Source organism: Nomascus leucogenys, unplaced genomic scaffold (assembly GCF_006542625.1).
Source record: "Nomascus leucogenys isolate Asia unplaced genomic scaffold, Asia_NLE_v1 001592F_30745_qpd_obj, whole genome shotgun sequence".
Taxonomy (NCBI): Eukaryota; Metazoa; Chordata; class Mammalia; order Primates; family Hylobatidae; genus Nomascus; species Nomascus leucogenys.
Window position 1 is genome coordinate 10,377 of NW_022096525.1, and position 13,334 is coordinate 23,710.

A 13,334-nucleotide genomic window follows, 5' to 3' on the forward strand; every position below is an offset into this window, starting at 1 on the left:
CACCGGCCATTTCACTTTTATTCTAGACAATCTCCATCAGAAAATTGAAACAGATGATGTATCTCTTAGTCATTTTCCTCCCCTGTTTGATTCCTTTTTCTTAGCCACTGCAAGAGACCAGTGCCCACACCCTTCCCACTATTGTGTTCCCACTAATAATAAGCTTTGATCCTCAAATATTCCTCATCCATCTTTCACCCTTCATGATGTTTGAAAAAGGTTTTCACTCACTTTTCTTACAAAAGCCTGCTGTCAGCAAGCTGTGAAGTTTAAAACTATTTCACAAACTGAGAGTAAATATTTGAAACCGTTAATTTTTATTTATTTTATGAATATTTGTATTTTACTTGTAAAACAAATGCTAAGTCATAAAAAAAAGATATTTAATTGAATCATTTGAAATACCTAAAAAGGCCATTGGGAAAAATATTTGGCCACTGTGAGTCCGGAAAAGAGACAATAGGGAACTATCTGATGGTGGGCTGCCACTAAATTAGTCCATGCAAAAATCCCACTTTGAGTTTGATTGCTGTATTTTTTCGTAGTTCTCCTCCCAAATAGAAATGCTAGACTCCTTCCAGAAATCAGAGCAAATGGCCTGGAGCAATCAGTCTGTGGTAACGAATTCATACTACGGGGTCTGTCCAGTTCTTTCGAACTCCAGATTTTCTACTTCCTGCTTTTCTCCATAGTCTATGCAGCCACTGTGCTGGGGAACCTTCTTATTGTGGTCACCATCGCATCAGAGCCACACCTTCATTCCCCCATGTACTTTCTGCTGGGCAATCTCTCCTTCATTGACATGTCCCTGGCCTCATTTGCCACCCCCAAATGATTACAGACTTCCTTAGTGAACACAAAGCCATCACTTTTGAAGGCTGCATGACCCAGATATTCTTCCTGCATCTCTTAGGGGGTGCTGAGATTGTACTGCTGATCTCCATGTCCTTGATAGGTATGTGGCTATCTGTAAGCCTCTACGTTACCTAACAATCATGAGCCGGAGAATGTGTGTGGGCTTGTGATACTTTCCTGGATTGTCGGCATCTTCCATGCTCTGAGTCAGTTAACATTTACAGTGAATCTGCCCTTCTGTGGACCCAATGAAGTAGACAGTTTCTTTTGTGACCTCCCTTTGGGATTAAACTCGCTTGTGTCGACACATATATTCTGGGGGTGTTCATGATCTCAACCAGTGGCATGATTGCCCTGGTGTGCTTCATCGTCTTGGTGATCTCCTACACTATCATCCTGGTCACCGTTCGGCAGCATTCCTCTGCTGGATCCTCCAAAGCCCTCTCCACGTGCAGTGCCCACTTTACTGTTGTGACCCTTTTCTTTGGCCCATGCATTTTCATCTATGTGTGGCCTTTCACAGATTTCCCAATAGACAAAGTACTCTCAGTGTTTTATACCATATTCACTCCCCTCTTGAATCCAGTGATCTATACACTTAGGAATAAAGATGTCAAGTATTCAATGAGGAACTAAGCAGCCATATCTTTAATCTAGGAAGACTGATCATACTTCTTAATTTTCCTCATAGGAAAATAAAATACTTCTTCAGCATTTATCCCCCTCATTCAATTGGTCAACATATTGATGCTATTGCAAGAAATCAATTAGTTCGTGGTAGAACTGTTTCTGTAACCAGCCTCAGCTGTCATGAAGTTCTAGTCATATTAATTGTTTCTTACACAACATGACATTTACTGTAGAGCATGATAAAATGTATACTTAATGTTTATGTGAAAGGACCAACAATATCAAATATTTATTTTTTTAGATCTATTGGAATATAATTTCCTTTGAGACTTTCACGTTTTAAGAAAGAGTAGATTTCCTCCCTATCTCTAGCAATAGTCTCTAAGAAAAAAGACAAGTATAAAAGCACCAGCACCTAGTATAGTACCCTATACGCTAAAGTAGCAATAGAATGTTTATTGCTGACAAGATGCTAATGAATGTGGGTTTTTTGTAGCTCAAAATTCAGAAGGCAATAGAGGGTTTTTGGTAAGTAAAAATATTAGGAATGTATCTTACTTTAGTCCCTACGTTCCCTAGAGTGGACTCCATAGTTTTAAAACAGTATAGGAAACTCCATGCAAATTCTTATAGTCATATCTATATCTATGTCTATCTATCATATCTATCTATCTATCTATCTATCTATCTATCTATCTATCTATCATTAAAAGGAACCTAGAGTACTATACAAAAATCTCATTCACAGCCCTGTCTACAAAAGATAAAAGTAAGACCCAATGATACACTAGGTTTCAAAATCATGCTAAGTAGAGACAAAATCTACATCATTCACTCACAAATATAGATTTTATTTCCTAAGCAGTAACAAATTGTTTGGTGTCATGATGTTTACTGTACCATTTTTTAAATTCAAAGCCACATTGTAAATAGTGGGGTTTAAAGGATCTGAGCCATTCTCCCTATGGTTAAACACAGTATTTGATGTAAGGACTTCATTAAACAGGTTCCTCAACATATATATCTAATAAGTGGAGGTTTAGAAAATACAAATCATCCAGTCAAATCTACTTATTTTACAGATGATGAAATTGAGAACCAGGGAATGATGTTACTTTCCCAAGTAAGCTACTCAATGAAAGAATCTGGCATAAAAGATGCTCTCTCTCTCTTTCACTCCCTCTCTCTTCCTTTCCCTCTCTATTGAACTAGGGCCAGATTATCTCCAAGAGCAATTTGGTCATTGTCATTCTGAGAGCTACATGTGAAAGAAATGTTAATGTATAAAACTGAACTATTGTAATCACTAATAATTAGCCAATTCCTAGAATTGTCAAAATTTACATAATATTCTGAGTAATATTTCCTTAGCCTGAGTATAAATAAATACAGATGGATATTTAGATGACTAATGGATAGATTTTAAGGAGTCAAATAGATAAAATAGCCAATAGGTGAGTATATGGGCAGATAGATTAATAAGTTGATGGATGGGTGGATACATATATATACATATGGCAATATAGGTGGATAGATAATTTATCAACGACAAAGAAATGAATATGCAGCTTACTATACTGACCCAGTAGTTTCTATGGGTTTATATGAGCCTGTACCAACTGTAAATTGCCTCACTTGTTTAAAATTGCTGTAAAAGTTAAGGAAGTTAGCATAGTTAAAAAGACATAATCTTAAATGTGTTTCTTGTGATGAAGTACAGCCAATTCAATTTATGAATGTGTTTAATGATTACTGGAGAGATCTAATAATGAATAAAGGTTAAACAAAATATAGTAATAATGTTCTTTATTTATTGGCTCTCGGAACATTATAAACCTGTCCTTCTCAGTCCTTGTAATAAGACCAAATCTCTTAAGTTGGGTTGTTCATATTTTGTTTTAGTCAATAGTCGATGATTGGCTGATTGAGGTTGAGAATATAGTATAGTTGTTCTTTATCAGGCTATGAATTTTGTGTGCCTGTTCAGCATCTTAATATATACATTACCAGAATTATAACCAAATAAATGTCATGGTTTCCATTATATTAAAGTTTGCATATGCTGTAAAATAAAGCCATCTGTTCTAAGCCTTAGGAAAGCAACCTAGGAAATTAACCCTAAAGAAAAAAATACAGATAGGTGATATAATCACCAACCTAAGAAAATTTGAGTAAAAGAGTATTCCAGTTCCCATTCTAATCCATCCATTGATAGAGTCCTCTCTTTCCCTGCCTCATATTGTCTACTGACAATCACTTATCTGAGCATGCTCTTTAATCTTTGATTATCATAGTCACAGAAAAGCCTAACACTGAGTGCCCAAGGTTCATTGTTAAAGACATACCTAGCAAACACTTTAAGGGACTATTGAGTCTAATTTCAAGATGCTATGTCTTAAACTCCAAGAGTTGTTGGCCTAATCAAAGCTGTCTGAAGTGTGGTTCTGTAGAGTCATTTAATTTATTTCTTCACTTTTTATTTTTTAATTGACTAGATTTTTCTGTTCTCCATTTACCTCCATTGAGTTTACATGATTTTAGAAGTTGATTTCTAATTATGGTCTAATAAATGAAACCAGGAGTAAATGTAGAGAGATGTAAAAACACTTCCCATAGTGCAAAAAATTCAATATATATAGATGCGCAAAGAAAATTGAGATTTGTCTCAAACTGGATGAGCTTCAAACACTGAGACCTCAGCACCAAACTTCATTCCTGGCATAAAAGTTCCTTTAGTCATACTTCTCTCCCCACAGCAAATACATTGCCGCTACTTAAACAACTACTTTCCCCTGCTCATCTTAGAAGGTGAGATGTAAGCAGCAAAGTGCTCTTCCATATGAGATGTGGTCAGGGATTTGTGAAACTTCACTATAGGAAACTTGACAAAGAAAGAATGCGTTTGACATGCCATTTTTTTCTGGTCAGTTATAATTTTGTCCCACTCTTCTTCCAGAAAATCTATTTTTAAAATAATTTTACAATATTTGTTTCAAAATTTTCAATGGTTTTAGCACTAAAATACAGTGCAGTTTTATAACGTCACCCTTCAAGGTTTAATCTAAGCCCCATCTCTTCAGGGAATCTTCTTCAATTCTTTTATTGACCTCTCTGTCTTTATTTTTTCAGACCTAATATGTCTTACATCATTGATTTTATGCATTGAAATATATTGTTATCTAAACAATTCTTAAGACTGTATTATTTCTTCTCATAGTTGATAAGCATTTTGAGAGCGGACTTTTCCCTTTCTTGTTTTTATTGTTTTGTTATTGTTGTTCAATTGTTGGCAAATTTGTTTTGTTTTGCTTTGTTTTTAGTATCTGCTATAGTATTTGATTCAGTGAACAGTTAAAGTGGTGACTTGTTACACTTTTGAAGTACAGTAATTATCTTTTTCTAAATAAATGTCCTTTTTATATTTTCCTTATTACTATTCCATTACTCTTTGAGTATATAATATAGTAATCATAGAAATGTTGAAGTGAAAAGAATTTCAGAGATTATCAAATGTTCCTGTCAAATTCTGTCATTAGCTGTGGGACCTTCTGCCAGTCGCTGATGTGATTAAATCTTCTGTGAGGTCCTTTCAAGCTCTAATATTCTGGTGTGTAGGATTCCTGCCTTCCAATTCATTTTGTCCAGTGGTAGTTCACACATAAAACTTCCTAAAAGCTGATTTCTGGGAGGGTGACTGAGAGGATCCCAAATAGGAAAAGAGTGGTGAGGAAGTAAGGGAAAGAGAAGCTGATGGGATTTCTATTAATATATGAAAAACCATAAAAATAGATAGAACCACACCTGGTATCTGTGGTCCTCAGAAACCCAGTTACCAGGCCTTTACCTACCAAGGTTCTACAGAAAAGGAGGGATGCAGAAGACATTTTCTAGTGTTTGTTTTATGTTAATGCTAGTGACCCCTAGTTTTCTAACACAGAGAAAAGCAAACATATCAAGAGATGTGTTACACATTCTGTATCGTGGCCATGAAAAGTGTGTTAATTGAGTAGGAAATCACAGTTCTGTGAGTTTGGAGTCTGTAGGAAATGAGCCCCTGATTTTATATCCCTCAAGTGGTTCTGGTGAACCTGGTTAATCACCATGTGTCTGTTAATGACACTGAGCTTTGAGAGGAAATGCCCTGAGAAGCCTCTGAGGCAAGACAGCAATCCTCTTCAGGATGGAAATTAAACTGTACTAACATGTAACATATCATATTCAATATGCATCACACTCTGCCAGAGATGCTTAATTATATTAATGAACATGTTGTAATTAAGTTTGTATGTTAAATATTAATTGAATTCTTAACATTGTATGAGGTATATATTATTATTACTGTTATTATTATATTATTTGGACATGGAAAAATTGAGAAAAGTTTAAGTGACTTAACTAACATTGTACCACTAATAAATTATGGAGCCAGATTTAATCTGGACTTGCTTTCCTTTCTTCCTTCCTCCTCCTTCCTTGCTTCCATTTTATATTCCAGTATGTTTTTAATACATGTTCCATGTTCAAATGTATGTTTAAATACTATGAATACATAATATTATATATTTATAGGGTACATGTGATGTTTTGATACAGGCATACAATGTGTAATGATCAAATCTGGGTCACTGAGGCATCTATAACCTCAATCGTTTATCATTTCTTTGTGTTAGGAGCATTCCAGTTCAACTCTTTCAGTTATTTTTAAATACACATAAATTATAGTTAACTATAGTCACCCTATTGTGCTACCGAATACTAGACCTTATTCCTTCTGTCTGACTGTATTTTTGTACCCATTAATCATATCCTCTTTATATCTCCCTCCCCACTACCCTTCCTAGTTCCAGTAGCCATCATTCTACTTTCTCTCTCCATGAGTTCAATTTTTTTTTAGCTGAGATATGAGTGAGAAATATGAGTGAGAACATGTGATAGTTGTCTTTTCATGCCTGATTTACTTCACTTAACATGATGTCCTCCAGTTCCACCCATGCTTTTGCAAATAACAGGATTTCATCATTTGTATAGCTGAAAAATATTTCACTGTGTATGTGTACCACAGTTTAATTATCCATTCGTCCATTGGTAGACACTTTGGTTGATTCCATATTTGGTTATTGTGAATAGTGCTGAAATAAACATGAGAAGCAGATTCTCTTCAATATACTGATTTCCTTTCTTTTGATATACACCCAGGAATGAGATTGCTGGATTATATAGTAGTAGTACTTTTGTTTTTTAAGGAACCTCCGTAATGTTCTCCATAGTGGCTGTACCAGTTTACATTCCCACCAAGAGCATACGAGGGTTCCCTTTTATCCACATCCTCACCAACATTAGGAAAAAAAAAGAAAAAAATCAAGTATGTTTCTTTAGTCAAGCTGTTCAGAAGCCTATTAAGCTGACTTACACAAGTATCACATGTTCTCACTCATATTTGGGAGCTAAAAAAATTGAACTCATGGAGAGAATAGAATGATGGCTACTGGTGGCTGGGAAGGGTAGTGGGGATGGAGAGATAAGAGGATATGGCTAATGGTACAAAAATACAGTTAGACAGAAGGAATAAGGTCTAGTATTCGGTAGCACAATAGGGTGACTATAATTAACAATAATTTACTGTATATTTAAAAATAACTAAAAGAGTTGAACTGGAATGCTCCTAACACAAAGCAATGATAAATGCTTGAGGTTATGGATGCCTCAGTTACCCACATTTGATCATTACACATTGTATGCCTGTATGAAAACATCACATGTACCCCATAATATGTACAAAAAAATTCAACTTTTACATTATATTCAGAGGGTACATGTACAGGTTTGTTTCATGAGTATATTGCTGATGCTGAAGTTTGAGGTATAAACGATCTCATCACCCAGGTAGTGAGCATAACTGACTTCTAAAATATCACTTACATTTTCTTATTATTTTACCTGACAATACTTAAGGTGTTCCCATTGCCCTGTGTAGCTGAGATTATGTCATGAATGTTGTAGATCTATGGTAAAATACTTACACTTACACCTAGCTATGTGCTGCATGTCTTCCTGACTAAATTGGATGATTCTCCAGAGCACTAGATTTTGCCTTCCTTTGCATCCTTCACTACCATTGGCACAAAGTTGGTACATTATTTTTGCTGAAATTGTCATGTTCATAATTTAAAATGTAACTGTTTAAATAAAGATATTGATAAGAAATTCTATAAGAAAGGGTGTATATCAACCTTGATAAGAAGATAAAACTGATGCATGATATAATACTAAAATAAAAATAAGGTAATATAATAAAAAAGAAAAAATCAGAATAATATCAAAATATATAAAATTGAAAGTGTGCTTTCCATCCCTGCTCATCTCTCCAGTTTCCCTTGCATGTATGCATACACATGCACAAACACACACGCATCTGAATCTACTTTATTAATTTTATTTAATTTTTATTACCATATCTGTGCTTCTTTAACCAAGTACAAGCAGATTCAAATATAGATAATACTTTTTGCCTCTTATCATTTAAAATGAGTATTCGTTTTACATATCTGAACTTATTTTTTGTTTACTTAATAGTATGGAAGCTTTTAATATCAGTACAGAGAGTTCTAATTATTTTTACCATTTCATATTATTTCACTCTATGGATAATTTATTTAATTTGTATCTTACTGATAGATAATGAAGTTCTCTCCTATTTATTTATTATAGTGCCACAATAAGTAATAGTGAACATATACCATTTCTTACGTATCCAGACGTATTCATAGAATAAATCCTCAGTAATAAGATTTTATTTCAAAAGGTATGCACATTTGTAAATAGAAAATTGCCTTTATAAGTAGTTTAATGTCTATCTAAATGCCTAAATCTTTAGCTTCATATCTTACCAGTCTCCTAACCAGCATCTTTTTCTTCTAAACTGATGGATGAGTTCCACTTCTCAGAACACATCATGTTGTTTTACCCTCCACATTTTGCATATGCTCTTCCTTTTGCCTAGAATGTTCTCCCTCAACCTTGCTGTCCTAAGATCCTATTTTAAGATTCTACTAGACTATCACCACATTCTGTTACATCAATTAACCTTCCTTTATACCTGTCATAATTGGCCAATCCCTCCTGTATATTCCAAAACTAACCTGCAGATACTTCTATCATTGCAGCTCATTTAATATTTCAACAAGTGCACGAGTATCTGTGTATGCCAGGCATTCTGTTACTTGTTGGCAATAGAGCGTGAATATGATGTATTTCGCTCTACCCTCAAGGAATTCCAGTCTAGACGGGGGATATAAAGGTATTCAATAAAGAATAGCATAATCATTTCTAATTATAATTATGCTGTGCACTATTAGGAACATGTATAGAATAGCGAAGAACATATAATGGCGGAACCTTCCCCGGTTGCTGTGGTCATTGGAAGTCTCTTGGAGAAATTCCATCAAGGTTTAGTCCTGAGGGTACATGTACAGGACATGGGCAGGTTGAGCAAATGGATATCATTACATAGATATAATAGCATTTGGAAAAGGCCCCAACAGCATGGAGCCTGGCACACTAGAAGACAAGGGAAGTTAGTGTTCGAGGGGGAGAAAAATGCAAAATAGGGCTGAGGAGATAGGCAGAATCCTACATTGTACTAATTTGTTGCTTTCTATTTCCCAGCCTCACTGCTATTTTTTCTGTAATCCATAAAATAATGCCCATCACATTATAAACTTTTAGTAATAAATATTTGAGAATAAATAAATATATGATATTATCAATAGTGGATGAAATTGTCAAAACTAGTGTCAAGTCAGAATACTTTACACCCGGGAAAACAAGTGCTGAGCAGTGCCTCCCTCATGAGGGATATCTAGATCTCTTCGGCAATCCTTCCTGCTCCCCTCCAGGTGTTCTGTCATCTTAATGTCTAGGCTTCCACCAACTGCCACAGCAGTGAAAATGCAAGAATTGCAATGCAGAGGAACAGATTTCTATACCCAATAAGGTCATTTCAGAGTATGGGAGGTAGAGAGTCTCTGAGAAGTTGCTTCAAGACATAAGGTGATGAGGAAAGAAGGCAATAAGAGGGAAAAGAGAGACTTCGGTCTGGAAATTACTAGGCTAATAGTCCAAATAAGTCCACATAAGCCAAGTCTCAGTATGTTGGTCAAACAAGCAAATTCAAAGTTATACAGGAGGGGTGGAAAGAGACAAGAAGAACAAGGATAACTTTTCTTCTGTAGCTCCAATATAGTCTTCAAGTGCAGACTGTATGTTTGGACCCTTTTATCCACTACAGAGAAAAATAAGATAAAACTTCCTCAGCAAATCACCCAGGAAGTCTGTAAAAAGTTCTCACAGCAGAAACTGGATAAAAGTTAAGCAGCTGCTGGTAGTCTGCCCCCACTTAATCAATGCTTCCCCATTACCTCTACAATAGGCCTAATGTCTTTGTTATAGTAGCATCCATGGCTCTGACCACCTCCTATCAGCACAGATTCTCCTTCCACTACTACTAACTTAATATCTTGTGCTCCAGAAATAGTAAACCAAATGTAGCTCCTGAATTCATTGGGCATTTTATGCTCCTCTGCCTTTGTCCATGCTCTTCCCTTCCGGCTTATTTTACTCCAACCTGTCATCCAGATCTCAAATTCAGCACTACCTCTGATCTCCAAGCTTACTCTGACTTTGCCAGGGACATTTAGACTTGCCTTTTCCTAGGTTCCCATATCACTACATGCAAATTTATACCATGGCAATTATCTTTCCTCTTGTTAGAATATAATCTCTTCAAGGATAGGAAAGTTGTATTATCATTTCTCTTTCCTCAGTACATCTCACAGATTCTGATATGTAAAAAGGGCCAAAAAAACATTTCCTGGATTATCTTTATGGAGAGGAGGCTAAAAGGCAGAAAATCCAACTTATGACAGTCATCTCCTCCCTACTAATTCAGAGATACTTCACGTAGAGAAAAATCCCATCCTCTTGTAATTAGACGTATCCTTGGAAGAGCTAGCATAGCTCTTCAATGTATGATGAAATGCCAATGACTGAAAACAGATTTGTGCTAGAGGACAAACAGAAAACGAATCAGGACACAAGGGGAGAGAGGTATAAAACAAGAAGAGGATAGAAGTATAACAGATTCTATAACCCTGCTTGACCTAATGTCTCATATAGGATTAATTTGTAAAAACATCATATTCCTGGTGATTCAACAAATGCTATGTTTGTTGAGAGTAAGGCATGAAAGGCTAGGAACAAGGGTGGATTACAGTAAAGTGAGACTTAGAGATGCAAAGAAAAGTTGTAGGTATGGTAGTAGAAAGGGCGTGTTCTGTTTTGCACCAGGCTGCTCTATTCATATAGGCAGAATTGCTGGTGTAATATATATGAATGGAGTGGCCTGGTGCAAAACAAAACAGAGAGATGAGGTCTCTGGTTGTAATTCGATCTAAAAGCTCAGCTGCAACTTGGAATTCTGGTCAAATATTGGCAGGCTTGTATTTACTTGTTTCATTTTTCATGAAAATAAATAAATCTGTATTTGTTTGTGAAATTTTCCACTACCTAATTTTGGTAATTAACTTGATTTCTTTATAAATTGAGGGAACACAAAACATGTTGGGAATAGAGGACAGTTGTGGCTTGCAGCGTGCTAACTTACAAACTCTGCTTAGAAGATGATGAGAAAATTAGAACAGAGAAGCTAATTCCCCAAGCCACAAACCCGGTAAATGGTGAAAAGCTAGATTCAAATCAGGCAATCCAGTTTCAATTATGGTGCTCTCCATCCCCACTCCAGGGGTTCCTAGCTGTGTGTGTGTGTGTGTGTGTGTGCGCATATACAAATGCATCATATATCCCTTTGGAAGTTTGGTGAAGTCCGAACCCTTCTCAGAATAATATCTTGCACACATAAGATAAAATACACAGGGAATTACAAATGGCCAATAAATACATGGAAGAAATGCTCAGCATCACTTATCATCAGGAAAGTGCAAATCAAAACCACAGTGATAGGTTTTCTCACCCCAGTTAGGATGGCTATTATCAAAAAGACAAAATAATAAATTCTGGTGAGGACGTGGAGAAAAGAGAACTCTTTTTTTTTTTTTTGAGACGGAGTCTCGCTTTGCTTTGTCGCCCAGGGTGGAGTGCAGTGTTGCGATCTCGGCTCACTGCAGGCTCTGCCTCCCAGGTTCACACTATTCTCCTGCCTCAGCCTCCCGAGTAGCTGGGACTACAGGCGCCCACCACCATGCCCGGCTAATTTTTTGTATTTTTAGTAGAGACAGGGTTTCACTGTGTTAGCCAGGATGGTCTCAATCTCCTGACCTCGGGATCCTCCCGTCTCGGCCTCCCAAAGTGCTGGGATTACAGGCGTGAGCCAGAAAAGAGAACTCTTATATGCTATTGGTGGGAATATAAACTAGCACAGCCACTACAAAGAACGATACAGAGTTTCCGTTTAAAAACAAAACAAAACAAAAACTACGGATAGAACTATCATATGATCCATCCATCCCACTACTGGGCATTTATCCAAAGGAAAGAAAATCAATATATCAAAGAGACATTGGTAGCCTCATATTTATTGCAGCACTATTCACAATAACCAAGACATGGAATCAACCCGTGTCTGACAGCAGATGAAGAGATTTTTTTTAATGCAGTACATATATACAATGGAATATTACTCAGCTATAAAAATAACGAAATCATGTTATTTCCAACAACATGTATGGGACTGGGGTACATTATGTTAAGTGAAATAAAGCAGGAACAAATAGCTGTTCATCACATGTTCTCATTCTTATGTGGAAATTTTAAAAAGTTAATCTTGACCAGTAGCAGTGGCTCATGCCTGTAAATCACAGCACTTTGGGAGGCCGAAGCGGGCGGATCACCTATCAGGAGTTTGAGACCAGACTGGCCGACATGGCAAAACCCTGTCTCTACTAAAAATACAAAAATTAGCCAGGCATGGTTGTGGGTGCCTGTATTCCGAGCTATTCTGGGAGGCTGAGGCAGGAGAATCGCTTGAACCCCAGAGGTGGAGGTTGCAGTGAGCAGAGATCATGCTATTGCACTCCAGCCTAGGCAACAGGGCGAGACTCCGTCTCAAAAAAAAAAAAAGAAAAGAAAAAAAGTTGATCTTACAGAAGGAAAAAGAAAAAGCAGAATAGAGATTACTAGAGGCTGAAAAATGTAGAGAAAAAAGGAGAAAGGGAGATATTTGTTAAAGGACACAAAATCACAGCTAGATTACAGACATAAGCTCTTATGTTTTATAGAACTGTAGGATGACTATAGCCAAAAATAATATTTTTATATTTTAAATAGCTAGAAGAAAAGATATCAAATATACCCAACAAAAAATGATAAATGTTTGAAATGATGGGTATGCTAACTACCCTGATCTGATCTCTACATGTTGTATGTATGATATCACTATGTACCACATAAATATGTAGAATTATTGTCAATTAAAAATAAATTAAACTTAAGAATATAAGAACACAAAGAAAATCAATTATACTAAACTGTAGTATTCAAATATTTTTTCAATTGTGACATAGTAATACAAGTGCTTTCTGAACATACTGAATAAGATCTAGTGACAATCTAATAGCTAAACCAATTTTAAAATAGTAATGATCCATAAACAGAACTAAAAACAAAAACCACATGATTATCTCAAATAGATGCAGAAAAGGCTTTCAATAAAAGTCAGCATTCCTTCATGGCAAAAACACTCAACAGACTAGACTTTGAAGGAACATACCTCAAAATATTAAGAGCCATATATGACAAACACACAGCCAACATTATACTGAGTGGGCAAAAGCTGG

At 36.0% G+C, this 13,334-nt stretch overlaps 1 pseudogene; it reads left to right on the forward strand.

Moving 5' to 3' along the window:
• Positions 1-593: 593 nt before the first annotated feature.
• Positions 594-1,534, forward strand: LOC115833973 (annotated as a pseudogene).
• Positions 1,535-13,334: the final 11,800 nt, after the last annotated feature.